At 36.8% G+C, this 25,576-nt stretch overlaps 1 protein-coding gene across 2 annotated transcripts in view; it reads left to right on the forward strand.

The window, feature by feature from the left end:
* SATB2 (SATB homeobox 2) overlaps window positions 1-25,576 on the forward strand; it is a 190,481-nt gene that overhangs the window by 156,964 nt on the left and 7,941 nt on the right. The window lies entirely within an intron of this gene.

A 25,576-nucleotide genomic window follows, 5' to 3' on the forward strand; every position in this document is an offset into this window, starting at 1 on the left:
ACCAATACAGATGATATGACATGGGAAACTGAAACATTCTATGAAAAAGATGAAATAAATTCCACTTTTTCATACCAAAAGGTCAGAGACAAAATTATTTCTTATAGTTATAGTGATTTTTTTCCCCTAGTGGTTATTGTGACCTGAGGCCCTGTAGTGAATGGATATCCTTAACTTAGAATCAAAAACTACTAGTTAGGTCAGGGTATTCTTTGTTACTGATTCCATTTTACAGTTGGAAAGACTGGAGCAGAGACATTGAACCTTGCCTGAAGCCAGGATCACCAGCTGAATGAAAACACAGGCATTTTTGGCATCCAGTTTTTCCTCTGACCACACTCCCATCTTAATGCAGAGAGAAGAAAGGACATTGCTCATGCTATGACTAGGTCACTGGGTGGGGTTGATTGGGGAGTATTTGCCGAATTGTTCATGCCTCTGTAGTTTGTGCATTATTGGTTTATTATATTTCCACCACAGTGTTTCCATGGCTTATTTTGTAAGTTCAGGAATTCTGAACTTGCTGCTGTGTGGTTTCCTGACAAGGAACTGTTTTAAAACTCCATGCTGTACACTAAGTAAGAATGTGAGACCTGGTGGGTGACAGTTGATACCAGTATTGTACCTCTGCTTGTCTGGATTGCTGCCCACTCAAGAGAATTCTCAGCATTTTCGAAGCCAACAATCCCTTGTCATTGGTATCAACCGGTGGTTCTCAAACAGTGGCGAATTTGCCTTTCATGGGATATTCGGCAGCATCTGGAGACATTTTTAGTTATTAGAACTTGGAGATGCTTCTGGTATCTACTGGGTGGGGGCCAGGAATGCTGCTGTCTACCCTGCAGTGAACAGCACAGCCCCTAAAACAAAGATCTGTCAACAGTATCTGTAGTGCCGGAGTGGGACATTCTGGAATAGACATACCACTCATTGCCTAACACCATAAGATTAAAAAAAATAAAAACAAACAAGAAACTATAAGTACCTATGAGGCTGATTCTGTGTTTCCTATATTCAGTCTGGGAATAATAATAACAATGAGGATGATGATGGTGTCAGTGATGATTCTAATTCTTCCTTGGCACCAGTTAGCCTTTTTGGGTGCAAAGCTCTCAAAATGTGAGATGTTTATATGTCTTCTTTCAACCTCATGAAAAACAAAAAAGGAGGGTGGTTTTTATCTACTCTCACATGTAAAAAACTGAAGCATAGGAAGTTAAGTAACATGCTCAAAGTGAGACCTTAAATGCACATTTGTCTACCTTTAGTCTGACTTGCGTCTGTGTACTGGAAAGCACTGCCGACATGCAGCCGCCAGCATTCCCTGAACACGGACCGTTAGCTGCCGAGTAGTAGGCAAAGCAAAGCTGCTTATGTATATCATTTAATTTCTGAGCATTCTACTGAATAGATTTAGTTTTGTGAGCTTTCTTCGTTACGGGATACTTAACACAGTGAAACCTGTAACTCACTAGTGTGATGTCACGGAACTAGTGTGACTGAAATTTCTACTCTTCATCAGACTTTTCTGAGATAGCCTTAGACTATGACTCTCACTGCTAAAGTGTAAGTGCACTTGAAATCTATCTTTAAGTTGTGTGAATGCAATCATGCCTTTCTACTCCATCTATATGGAGCCATATCTTGCTTTCTGAATTTGCTTCCGAAACAACAATTTCTATGAAATAAATAGGCCTATTAATTAATCAGTTAAGGATGTTTGCAAGTTCTCTAAACAGGTTACTAGAATTTCTCCCCTCTTGGGTTCATTACAAGCTGCTATTCAAAGTGTCCTAAGGGGGCTCCAGAGTTCTGAAACCTTACTCTAGGCCCAAGGTTAGATGCAAATGAATGCTTCACCATTTTTAATGACATTGCAGCAGTTGGTTATAAGTAGGTCCTCCCTTGGGTGAACTTTTAGAGTCCTGAACATCCATGAGGAGTCACACTAGCTTTTTTCATATTAATATTATATCATCCTTTATTCAACTTGAAGAGCTTTTTTTTTTTTTTTTAAGTTTTTATTCATTTAAGAGAAAAAGAGAGAGAGAAAGCACAAGCAGGGGAGGAACAGAGAGAAAGGGATAAAGAAAATCATAAGCAGGTCCCACACTGTCACAGAGCCTGATGTGAGGCTTGAATCCACCTACTGTGAGATCATGACCTGAGCTGAAATCAAGAGTCAGATGCTTTAATCAACTGAGCCACCCAGGCACCCCTCAACTTGAGCATTCTAGGTTTTTACCATGTTCAAAGTTTTCAATATGTCATTCAGGAATATAAAGAGATTTGAGATTTTTTTATCCTAGAAAAAAGTGTATTTCCATCTTGAGACCATTTCTTCCAAAATATAGTGGAGAGGTTTCTTTCAGCAATAATGTCAGAAAGTTGAAGGAGCTCATTAGAATTGGTAGCTAAGCAAGTAGATTAGACATTAGCTATGGCTTTGTTCTTTTCTAGAGATTTAGGTAAGTTCATTGCCTGCTTTTTAAGAGTTTCTTAAAGGTGTGTGTGTGTGTGTGTGTGTGTGTGTGTGTGTGTGTTGCAAGACAGGAATTCCAGCTTAATTTTTGGAGATATATTAAGGGAAATTGACAGTGATAGAACTTCCTGAAAATTTAGTTGTAGGACTATGAATGTAGTTAGAGTTCTCTAAACCTGGACCTGGGAATTCAGCATTCATGGGAATTCATGGGCTCATCTTCTCCTTTGCTATCCTTTATATAACACACCCCTTCCCCATGTCAGATTCCTTCTGTTGTCAAGCTTTTCTTTTCATCATTATCTGATTTATCACTTATACCTTTATCTGTCTTACAACTTCTGTTTGTTACTCATCGTTTCTCTGGATTATAATTCTGCCTCCTCAAAACTTGACCTGCCCATGACCTCTGCTCTACCTCCTGAGTTTTTTCTATTTATCAAATCCAGCTTTTTTTTTTTTTTGCCCATTCTAAATTTACTACCACTTTAAATTTTCATAACAAGAGAAATTGGTCCACCTTACGCTCATGAAGGCAAACTGTCTTGACATTTCATTTCCAAATAGTAATACAAGTGCTTAATTTGGAAGGCACTGAATTCTCAAGGAGGAACTCTGCTTGGGAAAATATTAGAATAAAGTCAAAAGAGTGGGAAGTAGAAAGCTAACATCTGTGAATGGGTTTCCCTTGGGCCAGAAAGTTAAAGCCTTTAGTAGATCATGGCTCCTCTGACCCTGCGTTTATCAGACGGTTGCAGTAATGATTAACAAGTCTCATATGAAATTCTGATATCAAGGGAGATTTATATGACTTCTTAAATGTGAAATGCTATAGACATATAAGCAGTAGGAAACAAATGCCTAAGATTGATTTTAAGTTCTGTGTATTCCTGAAGTATTAATGCCTTTTTATTTTATTGCAGTTTTTCTTACATTTATCATGTACTTCCTTCCATGGGTTCAGGCACTGTGCTATAGATACTATCGAAATTAAATGTAGAATTGTATAGTAATCTGGGTCTGCCTGTTTATTTCTTTAAAGTGGGTTCAACAATTTACTAGGCTTATGATTTTAATAATTGGAGTTAGCTTACTGCTTCTCATTCTTTGTGGGGCTGTTCTAGTGTTTTTGCCAAGCAGAGCTCTCCCTGTGAGTGGCTGAACCTTAATAGCACACCGCTTTCCAAATTAAATGTCCAGGGTTAGTTACTGGTCGAAGTGAATTGTCAAACAGCTGAGTTCCACTTCTTCCAGTCTTTTCCTGCCCTGTGGGAACATAGAGAACCTTGGTCTCCTAAGTAGCTTGCTCTTATATGATTGCTATGTTTCTTTTTAAACACTAGCCTAATTTTGATATTTTGCATTTTTCAGTCTCTTCAGCTCATGCTGTTGGTAACTGATACACTCCTTATTTTTTAGATGCTAAAACTGTAGAGAAGGCACTTTGCCTAACACTGCTCAATAGGTACAGGGAAAAAAGGGATTGACTGTGTCATTTCCATTGGTACAATAGCTCCTCATTGATACAAGTGTCTGCAGAACCCACTGCTCAGAAACCACTAAAATCACTAATATAAATGACCTCTGTGTCTGTTTTTTCAAGTTTTGGTACAGCAGGATTCTCCTGGTACACATTGTTGTAGTCTTTTTCTTCTGCTGATATTAAATGGAACCAGGTATAATATAAAACCTTTACCACCTTGGCCAATACTTGATGTTCTACAGGAAAATAAGACTAAACATAATGCTTTTGAACATAAAGCTTAGTGGTCTTTTTTAAAATATTGCGATGGCATTTGTTAGGCGATGTTCTTGCTATTCTTCTACTAGCCAACTCAATGTGGCTATTATTTCCTCCGTCCTTTCTTCCCTCCTACCCTCCTTCTTTTCTTTTCAATAATCTAAAATACCTTTTTTTTTTTTTAAATCTGAAAAAACAGGGGGCAATGGCTAATTTTGTGAAGGGGCAAACTGGTTAAATATGAGTAATGGGGGGCAGATTGAGAAAGGAGGAGACTAAATAGCCTAGATCCTGTATTGGAGCACATCCTCCCTTCTCCCTCACCAGCAAAAAGCAACAATAAGCTTAAGGCAACTTGTGGATATTGATGTGTCATTGTTCTAACTGAGGGCCTCATTACACTTCATCTTTGAGATGGAAATACATCCCTTTATACTTCTGTAGATATCTAGCCAAGTCTGGCTTTTGGTAAAGACGGTTAAAATTGTTTGATAAAACTTTTCAGGCCTCAAGTTATAGACATGATTGAAAATCCTGGCTATTTTTATTCTCACATTTTTACTTATTTATTTAGCAAATATTTATATAGCTCCTTCAGCATTCCAGGTATTAATTCTAGGCATCATGTGTACAACAGTGAATAAAACATATAAAAGTTCACACATATATTGAACAGTTTTCTCCACTCAGAGCTGCATTTTTTAAAAACAGATTTTGTTTCCCTCTGGCTACCTTACCTTAATAGAGAATTCACACTATGATTTAGTGGATCCATAGGTTTCTTTCTTTCTCTAATGTTGACTTTGGTACCATCACTTTCACTTTTCCAGTTGTTTCCAGAATGTACTGGGATAACATCTTTAAGACATGTGAGCTTCTCAGAGATGATATTACCTTAAAAAAATGGCTTTTTGAAAGTATCAAAACTGATTTTCTGAATCTATTCTTTAGAGTCTGAAGTTATTTACATAGTTCTAGAAAGAATTACATATGTAGATTAGTATTGAGTGGCATTTTACAATGTGGTTTTGGTGGAAAATGAATGAATAATGTATATGACCGCGCCTCCTTAATTTTTCCCGGCCGCACAGACAGACATTTCTCTCTTTACCCTGCGCATGTTCATTCTCTCCACGTAGGGTGACTTCTCCAACTAGCAGCTGTATTACTTAGCAGTGGGTGTGGGCTAACTCACTGTTAGAACCTGAACCGGTCCTTCAACTGAACCACTCACTGGGCATGTGTTGATAAAGCTGTGGTCTATGGAGGGTCAAGTTCTCTTAATAATGAGCTAATGTGCCAGAAAAATACCTACAGTGTTAGGACCCTGCCTCACATTTTCTCCTTAAATTTTCTATCAGAGTGTTTCTCATTCATATGTAATTGTTGGTTTGGGAGGTATTCATCATCTTTATAGAGGAAACAGGTATGCACATCTGCAGAGAAGGATTTTCCTGTGTGGATGAAATTCTTATTTGGTCAGAGCACACATGCTAATTTTGTGTGATTTGGGCCTAGTCACTCTAACAAATTCGTAAATCCAGGAGGCGGTTGCAGCTAAAACAGGGGACAAGAGGGTGGCCAGGAAAGCCCAGTCCCTGTTGCCTTTTTGAGACATAGGAGGCTCCATGCTGGAAAGCTGATGGAACTGACAAACTTGACCCACAGATAATACGAATACAGCCATTTTTATAAGATTTTGGACCGCCTGATTCAAAAATATTTCAATAGAAAGTAAAATATCCTAGTGAAAGTTAGATTTCTTTTAACTGCTTCTCTTTCTGTTTAAACATAAGTGATATAAATTGTTAAGGAGGTTATCTGAGTTGATCGAAACAACAGCTTTACCAGAAATTTGAGGAGAGGGGGCTTTGGACCTTCAGAAGAGCTAGGTGTGAATTCCCGGGCCACCACTAGAATTGGAGCTCTCCGGTCTTGCAGAGGCCACTCAGCGGCCACAATGTGAAGTAGTTTTCTGCAAACAGTGATGATCCCAAATCTTTAGGATTACTTGAGTTTACGTGAGAGGGTGATTGCATGGAGGGCACCTGAGAAATAATGGTATCTGAACATCCTTAGTGTGAATACTACTATTCAGTGAGAGAATTCTACTCAGAAGAGTAGTGAGTAAGTGTATAATCCTACTCAGAAGAGTTCAGAGTTAAACCAAGGATGCTGTCAGCATATAATTCTATAACTAGCAACACGTGAGAGTGTGTGTTGCCTCTGTTGTGTGCATGTTGTACGATTGTTTTGAGACAGATTGAGCTGCCTGGTTTCATCTGATCGTTCTACATTTCCAAACTCTTTTTAAAAACTCATTATAAATTACTTGAAAATAAATGAGAGCTTTTCTTCTCAGTGTTGAATACAATCTCTTTAGGGCATTAAAAAATGCCATTGGGTATTACAGAAGTAGATTGGTACTTTTTTTTTTTTAAGCTAAAAAAGCAAAAAGACCACTCTGCTTCTGCACAGTCTCTGAGAGTTCTGCTGTCCTTCTTGTCTTGCAACACATTAGAATCCACAAAGCTGTGAAGATGCCACACAGTGATGATGTCTGAGTGTCTTTGGTCTAGTATTAAATAAACATCTGCCACATCAGCAGCTCTGTACTGGCCTCCAATGGACTCAAGCAAGAGGAAACACATTTTATGTGATCTTGAGTTGCTTAGAGACCAGCAGGAAGATGAATATAGACTTTTTCAGGGCAGGCTGTGTAGTGATATTCTGAGCAAAGATGCAAAATTCGCTAACATGATAGCACACTCTTTAATGGTTCTTTCGTACTGAAAATAATAATGGGTGGTTTTCATGAAAGTGACTCAATTCCCAGCATCACTACCTGGAATCCTACCTCTTTCCCACCCACATATGCAAGTAAACAACGGTGAAAGTATATATGATTAGTGTCATTGTAGAAGGAATATAGAACCAACTCTACTTTACAAAAACAAAAGACAAAAAGCAAAATTCTTATAAATTTTGCTCTTGACAGTAACAGATTATTTGAAGTGCAGGTCACAACAAATGCATAAGTGATGGCCCCATGATCGAAAGCTGTAGGGTTAAGAATTTGATAATAAATACAACCATTTGATTTTAATTTTGAGAAATCATGACATCTTGCTTATTACATAATGGTAGAAACAAACAAATGCTTTATTTGAAAGCAGGGCCTTCTGGTTATAATTTTTTTAATGCATTGAAAATAGATTATTGGAATTTGCTTAAATCTGAGTGTAGTATGACATGAAAGTAAAAAGTTCTCAAAAACTTAAAATATTTCTGTATGTGTTTATAACCTGCCAAGACTTCCTATTTACTGTTTCAGGAACTAGAGCATCTTGTAAAGAATAAAAACTACTTTCTATCTCTGTGTTCAATGAACCATTTTGATAAAATGGGTAAAAAGATATGGTAAAGAAAAGGGCCTGCAAATGGCATAGATTCTAGTCACTGGAAATGGACCTGCGACCTTGGATGATGGGTTTTACCACTTAGTTTTCTTCTACTGTTCTGTAAACTGTTGTAACATGGGTTAGGTAATCTCAAAGAGTCTTTCTATCTGAAACACTCATTCTATGGGTTGATTTATTTATTTCTGATTCCCATTTGAATATTTTAATGGAAATGTAGAAAACAAAAAATAAAACAAAACCGTATTACTCCTGGGAGGTTCAAATGCTTTTTGGAAAAACAAATTGGCAATAAAATAACAGATGATGAACACCTTATATCTGCTCAGAGAGATCCAGTTTATTTTCTTATGATTCATAGTTATGACAATTGCAAGAGAAAGCCAGCCACTGAGTTTTAAACTGTTGTAACCAAACCTACCTACTGTGGCTTCTCAGCTGTTTCTATTTAGTGTGGAAATCTAATGTGGCTGAAAACTGCTGCTGATTTTTATTAAGTTGAAGTCTGGAACTTCCCCCTTGTAATGATAGAAAAGCACACTTTCAATTAAAGGAAAACTGCCAAAGTTCTGAAATTCATTTATTTTATTATTACTCAGTTTAACCCTAGAAATGGGAGATCAAGCAAACTGGATAGATTTGACAGTTCTAAGGTCATAAGTTCAATTTCCTCACAAGTTGTTTCTAGATCTAATTCACTGCAAATCATATAACCCTTCACCTTCTGTTATGGAATCTTTTGTTGAATTGTGTGTCACATCAGGATCATCCTCGTCACTTTGGGGCTAGGAAAATGACAGGTAAGTAAGGACAGGGAAAGGAACTCCAGTGAGCAAGTCTGGGAGGCAGAAAAGGGATGGGTATCACTTTCTATAGGAGACTCAGGGTGTCCTGGAGTATGCTTAAACTGGCCAGCAGCACTGATTGTTCAATTTTCAGGAATTTTGAAATATTGTTGTACTCTTCGTAGAATAGAACTGGCCATGGTGGGGTTATTCACACTATGAGAACTGGCAAATAATCCAATTAGGCTTTTTTCTCTGAAGAGCCAGTGTTACACATTTATTAGCACAACACTGAATAGACTCCCATTAATTTTTTTTAAAGTCCTGCCAAAAACCATTATATGAAAGAAAGATATTTCCAGAACTGAATGGCTGACTGGTAGTATATAGCCCACTTGATCACCCAGATTTTAAAAAATAGTTTATTTAGACAGTCCTTGTTTCTACTCTTTCCGCTTCATACTCTCTTTTAAAGTTTGTTTTTTCATATTCAAGGAAGTTTGTCTTTGTGTATATACTATTCAAGGCTTACTTGAGTATCTGGTTAGACTCATTTTGCAGAATCTGAACCATGTAGCATGATGAGTCCTTAGTTTGATTTCCTAGTCCTAAACACTCAACAGGTTTGAGGACTCTAGGTAGAAAAAAGGACACGTTACTTTAACAGAGTTACTTTCTTAAATGTGATAAACTGAACTCTTTACTTGAAAATGTTCTTCAGAATGAGAAATTAATTACATTTTAAAACACTCTAAACTTAGGGAGCTAAAATCCATGATGGGAATTCTGAAAGAAATACATGTGGCTATGGAAAGATCTTATTTCTATTGTGATCTAAATGAACAGAATGTGCTAAATGTGAGCATATAGTATATAAGTACAATATCTACATGCAAATGAATAGTTTTTCTCATTTCAGTTTTTGGACAGTTTGTGTCAACAGTGTACTCAAAAGTGTGCGAATAGAGGAACAGAAAGGAATTAAGGTGGACAAATGTCAAATAGTTCCATGTAAGGCATGACTTAGGGTTATACTTTTGAGAGAAATCCTTATTTGAGTTTATGCCTCATGTAAAACGAAAGCCTCCCAGAGAGGTAAAGCTAAACTAGTTAAGCAGTGTGTGCAGTTAAGTTAATACAGTCATGTACTTGGTAATGAAAGGAGAGAAGCAAATTGACGAATTCTTTGGCTCGTAAAACACAATCTGGATCAAATGCATCGGTATGTTCTATCAGTTGATGATTCTTTGATATATCTTCAATTAGAACTACTGATGTACCAGGGGAGAAGAAGTTTTATTTACAAGAAACCAACCAATTTATTTTGAGTTCCTAGAACAGACATATTAGAGACAGCAGGCTGTACTTTGATGCTACTTGCGTATATGAGGCAGAGTTGTACAGTACACCATGTGAACATGTCCCGTCATCTGTGTTCTGTGTTGCCATTATTCACATATAGAATGTGTATGTAATCAGTTCCTATTTTATGTCATATTCATCTGCATTTGCCGCATTTCAAAGACTAGTCTGAAACATCTTGGCACAAATGGGAAATGCAGAGTTGCTTTATAAGTTCCAGAACTACAAAGACACAGATCTAACATGTGATGTTAATAAATAGCTTGGGTGAGGAGGGGGGATTAAAAATTAGATTATTTATTTAGAAAGTTGAAAGTCTTCATTTGTGGTCATTACTCTGTTCTTGAAAGGAAATAGGTGCTGGGTTTTGTGTTTTTTTTTTTTCTCCCATCCTCACGTTTCCCTTCTTCCTCTTCCTCATGTTTTGAATTAAAATCTAAAGACAGACCGAAAGAGTGTATATATAACTGCAAGAAGGATGTGGTAAATCATGGCAGTGGTTAGTGATCTCACAGACATGGTGGTGTCAGGAACTAAAGACCAAAGGCGAATCCTGAGCTTCCAATGGATTTACTAGAAATCCCTCACCCTTGTAGCATATCATGGATAATAGCATATCATGGATAATTACATTTTTACAAACGGTAGAGAAAATCATTTTGACACACACATAGTATTTTCCAGCCAGACCAGCTTTTCAATCTTTTACAGCTTTCATGCATTAAGGCTCATATTTTCTTTGTTTATTTTTAAAATATTATCATTAATAATAGGTTTGTTCTGTGGTCAGCCTCTGACTAGAAGGCCCTGAGGAAGACCCCTTCTTCCCTGTGGCGCCAGGTCAAACATTCAATACCTTTTCCTTTGTAGAAGTTGGTGCTATTCATGTTTTTCATTAAGAAAGTTAATGTGACCAAATTTTCATGGAGATTTTTAGGAGCTTTGGTCATTTTTCAGCTTATTGCTATGTGTAATAGAATGAATTATGTTTAGTGGCAAATCACTGAAAAGAAAAAAATAGAAAAAGTCATAGAAGAAATACTGTTATCGATTTCTTTCCCACTACTGTGCGGTGGAGTGAATTCTGACGGGATAGACCTAGAAAAGGTCATCCCCATTAACCACTCAGCTGTACCAGAATTCCAGGGCACAGGAAACACTGGGGGACAATATTCTCCTTTCTTAACCCTTTCTGATCAAGTGCGGTATTTCATTTTGAAAATGAAATTCATTCCCCTGAGGCCTTCAAAACTTTAATAATACACAATAAATAAAAATCATATCTAATAACTCAGTGGTTTCATTTGGCACCATCGTCATCTTCTAGATGTACGGCAACTGCGGAAACATAAATACTTGTAGGCCTCGAGCGCCCAGTTTCTATTTGCTAAATAAACTTGGCTGGCTTTGAATTCCTCTGTGTGCAGTCATTAATACAATCCACTTTGACAGCATTTAATTAAAGTGCTTTTCTCTATTAAATTCATTAAAAGTCGTCTCCCCCCTCCCCGCCCCCATGTATAACTGCTTTCCAGATGCTGAGTGGCAGGGACCTATGAGCCTCACTTTAAATAACTTCTCATTCCTCTTTGTAAAGTGTTTATTACATTCAATTTAGAAACTGTTAAATATGGCTTAGAAAAAAAGTCAGATTCCAGGACATGTTCACCATCCCTTTAGCAATTTTTTGAAAAACAAATGTTAGTTTAACTCCTCTGAATAAGCATTTATTATCTGGATTTTTTTAAATATACTCTGTCAACACTCCTATGTTTGAAGCTGGGAGGTAATAAAGATATGATTTTCCTCTCAGGGTTGGGGAATTTGCATCAGTTCTAAACAGGTACTTGGCTGGAATATCCTTGCCTGCAGATTCAGGGAAAGTGAGCGTAACCATCCAGTATTAATAGATTATTGACAGTTTAATGTCTTGGCACCTACTTAGCCCATGAAGTATAATAACTAGGAAGCTGTCTGATATGAAAGCAGTCAATAGCATTTTCAATCAAAACCTTTCAGTTAATTGCTGGTTGACCTTAGAGATTTCCTTTAGGCAATGCCGTCTTTAGTTTAGACCAAAAGGCCCATATTGATTTGTAGAGTTTATTCAGAGATGATTATTTAATACCCATTCCTCCAGTATATGTGGTAAATTTTGCCTTTTCTGTGTCTACCAAATGAATTGTCTTTTTGGCAGTGCTTTTCACAAATATTCCCTTTATCAGCTCTACTTTGAAAATATCTCATTAAATCTATTCTCTTCTCAGAAATAGAAAGTTGAGAATCTTGAAGGAACACATGATCAAGTGTTTTAATATAATAAGAGAATTTTGATACATTTTTTTTGTTCAGTCTGGAATTATAATTCCAACAGAGACCCTGACAAAGCTAAAAAGTATACTTTTAGTAAGGGTGATTATGTAATACCTTAAACACACTACACCTTAAAACAACAACATTCTTTAGAGCCAAATGCTTTTTGGTCTCCGTAAGTATCAGTGTGATATCAGCCTTACATTTAGCTTCTACATTTTTCTGTATGTCCATGATTTAGTTTTAGTTGAATATTTTCACTTTCTTTCATTTATTAAAAAAAATTTTGGTAATGTTTATTTTTGAGAGAGAGTGAGAGCCAGGGAGGGGCAGAGGGAGAGAGAGGGAGACACAGAATCCAAAACGGGCTCCAGGCTCTGAACTATTGGCACAGAACCCAATTCAGGGCTCGAACTCCTGAACCATGAGATCATGACCTGAGCCAAAGTCGGACGCTTAACCGACTGATCCACCCAGGCACCCCAGCTTTAGTTGAATATTTTTAAAAACAAATTTTAACAAAATCTAAATAAGCTACCAAGTCAGGTAGGAAGCAGCAGAGGCAGTGTCTGGCCCTAACATTAAGCCATTTGTCTTACTTTGGATTGTGCGGTATTGGGACTACAGAGATTGAATCAAAGTGAGGACAAAAATAAAGACTTTAAATTAATTTTGTTACTTTTTTTTGTTGGTTCTTCACACATGGGTTAATGTCATTCATTTTACTCCAAAGATCATCATTTTGGTATTAATATTTGTTTTAAAAAAGACCTATAGGGCTTTCAATAGCATTTTGTAGGTAGGCAACATTCTTTCACATTTCACTCATTTAAGAACCATTTTTGTCTCAGGCTTTTCTTAGGATACATATGATCCATTTTAAAGCAAATATATCTAGTTTTTGTATATTCTTTTTAAAGCTTCCCTTTCTTTGACTTGTATGGATTCTCTCATTGCTATTTGTTCTTTTCTGTCTTGCAACTTTTATTTTGCCATAGAAACTGCTGTAGGCCTTTTGAATTGTATTGATAGTAGAAATATTCTACAGAATGGGGAGGAGAAAAGTGAAACAAACTGATGAATATATCAGTTTTGAGGATAGTAAACCAGTAAAGGTATATCTCTGATTGTTAGTAATTTTCAGATGATTTTGGGGGGAAATTAAAGAACTACATGAAAACTGGTACAGCGACTCTGGAAAACAGGTGGAGGTTCCTCAAAAAACTATCCATAGAACTCCCTTATGACCCAGCAATAGCACTGCTAGGGATTTACCCAAGGAATACAGAAGTGCTGATGCATAGGGGCACATGTACCCCAATGTTCATAGCCGCACTGTCAACAATAGCCAAAACATGGAAAGAGCCTAAATGTCCATCACCTGATAAATGGATCAAGAAGATATGGTATATATACACTATGGAGTATTACATGGCAATGAGAAAGAATGAAATCTGGCCATTTGTAGGAAAGTAGATGGACCTCAAGGGTGTCATGCTAAGCGAAATAAGTCAGGCAGAGAAGGACAGATACCATATGTTTGCACTCATAGGTCTAACAGGAGAACAGGAGAAACCTAATGGAGGACCAGAGGGAGGGGAAGAGGGAAAGAGAGTTGGGGAGAGAGAGGGACGCAAAACTTGAGAGATGATTGAATACTGAAAACGAAGGGGGATGGGGGAAAAGAGGTGGTGGTGATGGAGGAGGGCACTTGTGGGGAAGAGCACTGGGTGTTGTATGGAAACCAATTTCACAATAAACTATTTAAAAAAATAATAAAGAACTACATGAGCCACTTTATGCTATTGTTAGCCATGCAAAGTGTATTGTGAATTTAATACATTACTACAAACTATTGGAATTCAACTCTTGTCAGTAATAACTATTTTTTAATGAGTGCCTATGTGAACTTGTCCCCTTTTCCCAAACCCTTAAAGCTATTAGATGTGTTCTAAATTTTAGGAAGACTTTTGGTTTGTATAACCAGATTGGCTATTACCAATACAGAACAATTCTGGAAATTTTAGGATAAAGTTTAGGTTTCAACTGCTCACTCAGTTGAATGTGCTGACCCTTTGCTGAGTGTGTGGAGAGGAATGTAACACAGAATCCACCCCTAAGGAGCACATAGTTTCATGGAAAAGCAGGTACGAGGACAGATGACTGTAATAGTGTGTGAGTACAGAGAAAGAAAAGCACAGCGGAGCATGTTGGCCCATACCTGGTGAGCAGGAGGAGCCAGAAGGCTCCCAGGAAGTAGTGCTGCTCAGGGTCCCTTAGAGAATTCCCCATTAGAGGAGCTTTCTGGGTAAAGGGGACAGGAGGAAGTGAGGAAGAGGGACCAAACAGCATGAGGGTGCGGCTCCAGCTTTAGAGCACTGCCCAAAAGGCAAGAGTTGAAGAACAAGGACAGGAACAGGAACAAAAAGCTACAGTCAGGTCACAGCTCCCTCTTGGATGTGCAAGAGGCTTTGACCCATCTTAAGGCCATGGAAGGCCTTTGGCAAGATGCTCTGTTGGCTTGGGAGGAGGCTTATTGCGAGGAAGTTGTAGTAATTCAGATGAGAGATTATAAAGGACAGAGCAACAGCAATGGGGTACATAGAAGGGAAAATTAACCCAAGGACTGTTTAAAAGCCATAGTCAGCAGCACATGGGATTGAGTAGATGTGGAGTTTCAGACAAGCGGGAGGAGGCAGCTAGAACGCTCAGATCCTGGCTGGGGCAACTTGGGTTGAGAGGTCTTAGGGCACCAGCTAAGAGCATTAATGATTAATTCCGTTAATGTCATTTGTAAGTATGTTTGTTTTGTACCGAGTTTTCAGCTATTAAAGTAAGTCCACCTCGAAGCAAATTCACATTTGAAAGTATGATGATTTGACAGTTCTTGTGTCTGAGGACGACCCACACAGGGTAGGCAAGTATGGTTAGGAAAGCCAAGGCGATGTGACACAGAGACAAACGTGGAGTTACTTGATGAATCAGGGTAAATAAGGATGCTGCTGACTGGCCTCCTGGAAATATAATAGTTCATCTGCAGCTTGGAGACTGGAATCTTTCTTGTGGGAAAAGGAATTGCCAATCTAGTTACTTCGCTCCAGGGAATTAGGAACTATGATTTCTCTTCCCAGAGACCATCCTTGATATTCTGGGAACCTATTTATTTTCTTGAGGAAACTGCTGTCTAAATTTGAGTGCCTGGTCCTGTCTGTTTTCCACCTCTCACCCCATGTACTTGCCACAAACTTTAGAAGCAAAAGTTTTCCCATACTTGGTTTCAGTTAGTAAGATCATTAATGTGGAGGATGTAAGACCAGTGTCCTCATAATGAATTATAAGTGCTTTATGTTTTATATAGAACTTAAAATACTCTAGGATTGACCTTTGGGAAGTTTTACCTCACATCACTTTATTTTTCCATATTCTTTTTTTCTTGAAAGAAAATAATACCAAGGAAAGCCAATCTCTGATTAAATTAAATGAAGTTGAAAACTTAAGGTGTTCGATAAGCTCTCATTTGACACCTTTTCATTGGTAAACCATATGGAATTTTCCATAGAGATCAATGGCTCCACCTCATAATCTGAGGAGAAAAAACCCTCATTGATCATTTGACTTTGTTTACCCAGTTTGGACTTTAGGGTATAATAAACCATAATATGTCAGTGGTGTGGTAATGCTAGATATTTTGTCCTTTACCAGAATGGTTGATTATAATGCACTACTTAAAGTTTGCTTTCTATAAAAGGAATATTTGTGCTTTTATGTGTTTGATTCACATAGTACAGTTTTCTCAAGTCCTGTTATTAAGTGGTTACATTCAGAAAGTGAAAAATATGCTGAGGTAGTATTTTATTGGTGAACATCTAATATTTTCACTAACCATAACTGTCAGATTGTTCTGACTTCTGAGTGCCCCAACTGTAAAAATTATACAGAAAATGTGGCCTCTCATGGGATTCTAAACAGCCCATGTGAGGCCTGAGGCACGTGGATTACCTTTCTTCTTTTTCCCCCCAATTTAAGAATCTAATCCATACACCCTTCATAAGTAATTTAAACCCTCTTCTCTATGATACTAGAAAACAGCATACTTGCAGTGTCACGAGTTGTGTTAATACATAAACGCCATCACAATTAAGATTTTTGTTTTTTAATTTTAAACCACGTTTTGGCTGAACTTTGTCAAGAAGAGTATCTCTTTTTTATACCAGCAAATTTTGACAAAATTGGGTATATGCTTTTTAAAAATGGTATACACAAGGTAAAAATCCCTTCATAACCCACTCAAAATTAACATTTAGGAGAGGAACTTCTTCATAATGTATTCTAATTTTTCCTTCCTTGTCTTCACTTTTAACTCTACATTTGAAACATTAAATAGTACCTTCTGCCATTTTTATATTTTAATTATAAAATTTTAATTAGACATTATTCACACTAACATGAATTTGTGTTAAAGCTTTCACTTAAACAAAACATATTTTTTCACGTTTCCCCATTTACCAGTTAAATAGCAGTAAGCATGTTTGTTACATGCTACTCTCAGAGGTCAATTTCATATATTTATTTCATCCTCTGAAAAGTAATTGCAACAGTAGCCATTGACATTGTGAGATTAATTTGTTGTTTTTAATAAATAAGTCCAAAAGATAGTAAGTGCTTTGATAATACCATAATTATAGGATTTAAATAATTATAGAAATTTGACATGCTGCATTATATAATCTGTATGTAAGTCAGGAAGAGTAAGGCTTTGTTTCAGTGCTTTTGATGTGGTTTGAATTCCCTCTAATGCTTTACCTTAGGAATCATTATATAAGTCTTCACGGACATAGTCCTTGGCTGGCTACATGGCTTCTGTTCTTACAAAATATATATGTTCTCTACCTCCATTTAACTTAACATGTTTTTACTTAAAAGGAATCAAAACTGCTGTGGTTAAACTTATTGCATAATATTTATTTATCCAAAGTGGTCTCTGTATCCTTTTAAACTTACTTGAATTTCTTTTATTTTTAAAAATTTTTTATGTCTTTATTTTTTATTTTGAGAAAGAGAGGCAGAGAGTGAGTGGGGGAGGGGAAGAGAGAGAGGGAGACACAGAATATGACGCAGGCTTCAGGCTCTGAGCCATCAGCACAGAGCCTGACAAACCCACAGATGGTAAGATCATGACCTGAGCCAAAGTTGGACGCTCAACCAACTCAGCCATCTAGGCACCCCTTGAATTTCTTTTAAAAAAGTCAAATTTCAGATTTCACTGGGTCATGTATTACAGGCATTTGATGAAGTTGTTTTCATTTGGGCTGCATTGTACTTAACCTGAGACTTCCTTACTTAGTTAACTGTATCGACTGTTTAAGACTTCTAATGGATTGTTCTTATTTTGAACCCTTTGCACGTCTTTTTCTCTTAGCCTTTTGCCATTGATGAGGTATTATGAATTTCCAGGTTTCTTCTTCTAATACCATAATGAATTCTTGGTACTCAAGTCACCTAACCTTTACCCATTTCATTAGTTACCTAGTGTCTTTAACTTGACTTAAGAGCTCGTTTTTTATTTGTGTTGGTGCAAAAGCCACTCTCTTCTTGATTATACCAATGAGACAAATCACACATTCATTTAAAAATCAGAATCCGAGAGGTAACTGCCAGCTCTGGTCAGGTCCATGTTACTCTTATCTCATTGTAACTCAAATATAAGGTCTCTAAAAATACTTGAATACCTGTACCTTGAATCTGGTCTTCAAAAGATAGACCTTCTCTGTGAATTTTTAGGCTAAGTTTTGTGTTTCGAGAAGACATTGTGAAAGGTAGTGGAGGTGTATGGCAACAGGGAGGAAATGAATGCTCATGGGTATCAGGCAAATGAGATTGGGGTGAGTAAGCTGGGACCTGGTTTCTCCCACACAGGACACATAATTGTGGGCTGGACCATCCTAAAGAATTTGTCCCTCCTAGAACCTCTTATGGATTATGTCTGTACATTTATGAAGTGGTTTGGGTAATGTTAGGTGCCAAATGATCAAATAAACTTATTTAACAGGTGATATTGATGAAGGGAAAGATATCATTGCCATTAGGTTCAATATATGGCCATATTTTACATTTCTTAGATTCTGACAGGAGAGATGATTGTTTTGTATTGGTGTGGTCTCTATTTGAATGAGATCGTCATCTGAAGCCTGCTCAATTTACTCTCTGTCAGCTTGTCTCCTTATTTTGAAGAAGCCGCTCATCCAGCCACCTCCAGTGTTTGCATATTCTGGCACTCCCAATAGTCAGATCAATGACTGCGACACTCTTCCCCACCACTCCCCACAAACCATACCAGAATTGTTGGTATAGTTGTTCTCAGTTTGTTAGCAAAGAGGAAATGATATAAGCCAAAGGCTGTTTTAAGAACTATGCTTCCTCCATCCCCTAAGTTTATTTTAACAGATTATTGTGTCACAGTGTTTTTATGCTTTTATCTTTGACCAAAGTGTTTATTTTGAGAAACAATTATTAAACTGCATTAAAAACATACACGATGTTCCAATACCATCTTGGTTACAATATTAAAGGAAACTCAGACTAAGGCTAGATGAAATTGAACACATATTTCCATGTCAGACTTCCTACCATTTTGCTTGTTTGTATTGATTTCTCTTGACGTGCTCTTCTTTTATTGAGCACCACTCTTTTTTTATTTTTATTTTTTTTCTTATTCTCTCTCTTTTTTTCTTTTAAATCCCTTTCCTATAGCTGTATGTGCTAAGAGCAATTGTAAAAGGAAACCAACTTATATTAAACCTGCCTGGAGTCAAAATGTAATCTAACACCTGTAGTCTGCAATTTGTCATCACTTCATGGATACTTTTTTTTTTTTTTAATAACAGATTTCCTGAGTTTTGACCTTAGGATACTGTATAATCCAAAAAAAGCAACTAAACTAAACCATGGTTTTTAATAAGTCTTATAATAGTGTTAGGATCTGAAATTACAACTGTAAGAGTTGAACTCGAGTAACATCATTTGAAGTTAGAAATAGTGCTGAGTTCTGTATCTAAAAGAATGTTTTTGCCTGTGAAAATGTCTTTGATAAAATCAGGAGACAAATCATAATGCACGTGTAATTTATCTTACACTCATTATCTAAGACCTTCCTTGGTGTCTTGGCTTAAATAAGGATGTTTTTAACTATAGAGTACATTTTTGTATTTTATATTAAATGCTTTATTTTCATAGGAGAAAGACAGGGCTATCTCACTATTGAGGACTCCAGTAGTAATATGTCTCTATTAATATTTGCGACATTCAAAATTAACTCAATAAATTTTCAATGTTAATTAATTTAAAACTATTGTAAATAATATATGTACATATAAATAAGACATTTTATGAAAAATAACTATATTTGCAAAACAAAAATGAGAAGAGTACCACTGTTTGTATATATATTTTGCAAATATTTTAAAAATGTCTGGCCTAATGGAAAACAACTGAATTCTCATAATTGCTTCTGCATTTACCTGATACAATATGTGTCTTTGGTTGGAGTGAAAGAAAGTCAAGCCTCACATAGACAAGTGATTAGAAAAGGGAGGAATATTTTAATAGCCTCTCCAGGTAATTGTGTTATTTTTCTTTGGTACTACAGGGAAACTTTGCAAATGGTAGTTTCTTAAAAGTTTCTTAAAAAGCAGTGGTGCTTGGGTGGCTGAATCACTTAAGCATTGGACTCTTGATTTCGGCTCAGGCCGGGATCTCAGTTTGTGAGGTTGAGTCTTGCGTCGAGGCCCAGAGTCACCTCTGTCAGCACAGAGCTTGCTCAGGATTCTCTCTCTTCCTCTCTAGCTCTCACATGCGAGCATGCTCTCTCTCTCTCTTCAAAATAAATAACCATTTTAAAAGACTTAGTTGCAAAGTGGAATATAAAGTCATATTGATAAACTTTCATATTTTATAATTTATTGGTCTGCCTTGCACTTTGAATGGATCTTTTACCTATTTGTGATTTTGCAGTGTCATACATTGATCATTTGGAAAATAATGATCTACCAAATGATGCAGACCTTCCAAATGCTGACACATTAGTATGACATATTTTTTAAATTTTGTTAAATTACCACCAATATCATCAGGATCATCTTTAGTAGCAGCTACATGTTTTCCAAAATTCTAATTTTCACTTGAAAGGTCAAATTTTATCATTGGCAAAAGTAATACCAGATTATTTTCTTTGAAGTGGCAGGATCTCTTTGTTTTTAAGAAAATGTATGCCAAATACCTGAGTCTGAATACCCATAGTGTGTCTGTTAGTTGTTCTTTCAAGCAAAAATGATATTCCATGGCAAAGATGTCTAGATTAGCTCACAAATCACATAATCACACAAGCACTCTTTCTCATCACAGCCATCTAACTGCAGTCGTCTATTGAATTTCTCTGTGTACTTCCCATTTCCACATACAGACTCTTAAAAAGGGGTGTACTCAAGGGTTGAGAATTAATAAAAATAATAAGATATTATTCCATCATCAAGGACATTCTTAAATGAAAGTGACATTTTTACTGTGTGCATATGGCAGTGAAGACCACAACTACCAACACAGTTTGGTGCCATTGACTTGATTCATTTTAACAGGCTAGCAGTTTTTCCACCCTTGCTTTTGCACCATCAGTACAAATTTCAGCCTGACCAAAACAAGCATATAATGTCTTCATTTTGATGTTCTAGACCTCTTGATGGGAAATCAGGATTTCCCCAGGGGTCCATGGATGATATTTTAGAACCACTGTTAAAGTATGTCTTCCTAAAAGGATCCCAGACTGTGCATATAGAAGGTGTCACCTTGAACGGGTCTATGACTACGAGAGATAATTCCATGTGACAAATGCTTAAAAGGCAACTTCTGTGTATTAGGTGTCATGCTAAAGGATGAAGATATATGTAAAATATGAGTGAAAGAAGTAAGAAAACTTGCTGGTAGACATGCCCATTTGTAGATCTGTAAATCTTTGGAGCAAAAAGTACAAACAGATCTCTGAATTTGTTGCTGATTTTTATAATAAACATAACTGATAGAAAAATACATGAAGTATTATACTACTAGTTCTTACATCGTCCTCTCAGTGTTTAATGGTAGTTATTACTTACAGAAATCCTGCTTATGACAAGCACTCTCCTAAGTACTTAACATGCATTATCTCACTGAGTCCTCACAACCCTAGAAGGAAGATTTTACAGATTGACAAGCACTATGGCTCAGAGAAAGTAAGTAACTTGCTCAGAACTGCAAAGCTAGTAAGCAGATGTGCTTTTCAGGGTAAGAACTGGACTCAGAACTTTGTGACCCCCAAACTCCTGCTCACAATTTATACACCATGCCATCATTTGGGTTATACAATGCCTAGAATTTTTTTTAAAAATAAAGAATGGTAAAAAATATACATATCTTCTCTCAGATACCCACTAGATATGTTTCTATAACAAGTAACAGTTTATTTACTTTTTAACATAGTTTTGCTAAAATGAAAAAATAACAAGAAAAATAATAACAAGTTATGCAAAGCAAGAATAATAACTGGCCTGAAAATAAGAAAGAATATGGAATTAATCCAGTAGAGCAAACAAAGACATACTGACCACTTACTGTGGGCCAGACATATGGTGTGCTGATATGTAGCTCACAGTCCAATAAGTGAACTATATAATGGTTACAGTAATATTTATATTAGTTAGCAATCATTAGTGTTAAGTTCTTATCTCTGAATTTTTGAGAAAATTAATTATCTTAAATGCTGATATCAGGGAAAAGGGAATACTAGGGGGTAGAGCTAGATTGTTGAAACTTAAGACAAATATCTCCATTACATGATATTTTATATATAATCTATGTTTTTTAAAAAGCACCATTCATTTATTTACTTAACAAATTCTAATTGAGTTTGGCACAGGGACTTTTCAGTTGTTCCAACCAATTGTTCTCATTACCTGTGAAATATATTTTCTCAGGACTTCTAGTGGAAGAATGTTTTCCTTTTTTGGATCAAGTATTTTACATTCTGTTGTCATAGATGAAGCAAATTAGACAAGTAAAAATAATTCTGATATTAGCTCAAAATAAATGGAGACAAAAGTCTTCTTGTTAGTGTTCTCAGCTCCTGTTGTTGAGCATCACCCCTTAGGACCTGGAGTTCTGGGGAAGGCTCAGTCCTCTGGGTAGGACTTGTCATAGAGATGTGGATGCATCCATCTGGGAAGCTTCTGTTTTAACCTGTTACCACCCTGGATCAGCCACCCTCTACAGTCACCTTTCTAATAATTTCTCATTTTCTCTATATAAAAAAGACCACAAAGTCTTGGTTTATTATAAGTAATCCAGTTCACCCCATAATGATACAGTGAATTATATACTTTCCTGAACTTAATCATTCAAGATCTCACTTCCTTCCCTGCAGGCAAAAACCATTATATTTTACACATGGCTCCCAGCTGGTTTTCATTGAGGCCTTCAAAACCTATTTGAACACTGAGAGGTTTAAGAAGAGCTGCTTTATCTTTCTTGGTAGACTTTTGTCATGGTACCATTTTGTCCTTGTGTTTTCAAACTTTTTAGTTTTGAAGGCAAACAATATGTGCCCATATTATGGTTGTGCTTTGTCACCAGGGAAGGAAATTTGGGGTTTTATTTTAAAATCGATGTCTCCTTTGAATATATTTACAACTTTTATTTATTCATCACTATCTTTATGTCCATATATGTACATGTATGTCATATTTCAGCCCAAAGAGGTTTCAGCAAAAAAATAAGAAAAAGTTTGTTAGACTTTTAACTTTCTATTTCTTCATATCCTGTCCACAACTTATTCATCAACATGTAATTGTTGGAGACAGAAATACGTATTAGAAAGTTTTATAAACTAATACATCCAGATATGATAGACATTCCATAAATACTTGATAAATCAACTTTTTTTTTGAAACCCAGCATGAATTGTCTTCAGCATATTCCTTTTAGACATGATAAGCACTTCTGATGAAGAAGGCAGCCATCAGTCAAATGTAAAGTAACTATTCCCTTGAAGATAGAAGTACCAGTGCATCCTTCTGTTTGTTTTAATGATAGTGTTGCTATTTGTGATAGTCTGTGGAAAGTCCAGAAATATATTACAAGCTGAATTTTCTTCCTTCAGTTTTCTTACTGTATGAACATCTCTCTCTTTTCTAGTAATAGTTTCAAGCTCTACTATATTTCTGGCTATATCAGATTATGATTGCAATTCCTTGTGAGGGCTTTCTGTCACCTTGACAGTAGAATGTCAGGGCTTTGGCCCTGGCATCCTGACAGTTGTCATTTCTCTCTAGCATAGGGCTATACAATACTATTTTCTGTGATGATGGGAATGTCCAATATGCTATTGCACAATGCTATAATCAAGCCCGTGAAATGTGGCTAATGTGACTGAAGAACTAAGTCTTGTTTTGCTCTGTTTGTAGTTTTAATTAACCTAACGAAATGTGAATGGGTGCATGTGGCACATGGCTGCTGTACCAGGTGGCACAGCTCTAACATGCTGCCTTCCTTGACGTTCTTCAAATACACCAAGGATGCTCCTCCCTATTGGCTTTTTGCTTCCTGTTTCCTTTGCCTGGAATGCTCTTCTGCATGGCTTGTTCCTCACTTCCTTCAGACCTCTGTTCAAGTACTACCTCTTTAAGCAGCCTTCCTTGAGTCACCATATCTAAAATGACTTCTTCTCCCCCTGGTTTTCCTCTTTATGCATTACTTAATTTTTTGCCTATAGTATTTCTTACTACCTGATACTTTACTTATGGTCTGTCATCTCAAAATCTAGAGACTTTGTTCACTTTTCTTATGTAATCTTGCTCATAGAAGACAGAAGAACATAATGTTTGATGGGATTTAAAACCAGACAGATCTGGGGGTGCCTGGGTGGCTCTGTTGGGTAAGCATCCGACTTCGGCTCACGTCATGGTCTCGTGGTTCATGAGTTCTAGCCCTGCGTCAGACTCTGTGCTGACAGCTCAGAGCCTGGATCCTGCTTCAAATTCTGTGTCTCCCTCTCAATCTCTACCCCTCCCCTGCTCACATTGTTTCTCTCTCTCTCAAAAATAAATAAACATTAAAAAAATAATAAAATAAAATCAGACAAAGCTGTTTTAGAATACCAGTTCTGCTACTCATAAGCTATGTGGCCTCACACGAATTACCTATACTCTCTGAACTCCAGTTTTCTCATCATGAAGTGCGGTGAAATACCTGTCTGCAGGATTATTGTGAAAATAAATAAAATTAACATATTTATAGCATTTAGGCCAGTGTTTGGCTCACAAACTTTATACGAATGCTGCTGCTGCTGCCCCCACCACGACTGTGATTACTGCAGCTACTTAGACATTTCAGTGCTATGAACACTAACTGTGATATTGAAAAATCCACAAGAGAAACTATGAAATAAAACCCTTTGCTGAAATTATCAGAGACGAATTATTGACTAGATGAATTTAAGTTCAGTTGTGATGGAGAAAAATCTAAACCAAAATAGGCTAGAATGAATGTGAAGGGTCTAGTTTGCAAAGAACAAGAGTAAAAGGGTGGATGGCTATCTCCACAGAAAGATATATTCTGTTACTTAGAAAAATCACATGAAGAGAAATGGTGGGTATTACAAATAGAAAAGAAGAAAAGATCAACCACTGGACCCATTTAGAAGAAGAGGGAAAAGGATGAGGCTGGAAAGTTTGTGGACGTGGGCAGTTTTTTTACATAAATCCTGGGAAGTACTCCATTAACCTTAGTTGAAAAATCTCAGAAAACAATAATCTGGTTGTGTGAAGAACTCGTTAGAAAAGAACATAGATCTTTATTCAATTGGCAGGGCATTCTCCATCTTGGTTAAAGTAATTGTAAATTTGGGTTTTAGAAAAACAGTCATCAGCCAGAAATAGATGCCTGAATTATCAGATGAGCTGAGGGTCAGGACAACTTATAGGTCCAGTAAGCAGGAATCAGCAGCCTGGCCTCACACTCAAGTCACTAAGGGTACTTGGTTGAGACAGGAACCAGACTTGATTCATTTAGTTATCCAACAAGGAATTTTGAGCATCACTGAGAAATTCAAACAGAAAAACCAAAATTCAGTTAAGTGGAAACCTATCCTATGAAAAAGAGGCCAGAAGAGCTGACGATACTTACTTGAGATATAAGAAAATAAGTGGCGTGCTTGGGTCACTCAGTTGATTGAGTATCTGGCTCTTGATTTCAGCTCAGGTCATAATCCCAGGATCATGGGATAGAGCCCCATCCCAGGCTCTACCCTGAGCATGGAGTCTGCTTAAGATTCTCTCTCCCTCTCTCTCTCTCTCTCTCTCTCTCTCTCTCTCTCTCTCTCTCTCTCTCGGCACCTGGGTGGCTCAGTCAGTTAAGCATCTGACTTCACCTCAGGTCATGATCTTACAGTTCA

This window comes from Suricata suricatta, chromosome 3, assembly GCF_006229205.1.
Source record: "Suricata suricatta isolate VVHF042 chromosome 3, meerkat_22Aug2017_6uvM2_HiC, whole genome shotgun sequence".
Classification (NCBI taxonomy): Eukaryota; Metazoa; Chordata; class Mammalia; order Carnivora; family Herpestidae; genus Suricata; species Suricata suricatta.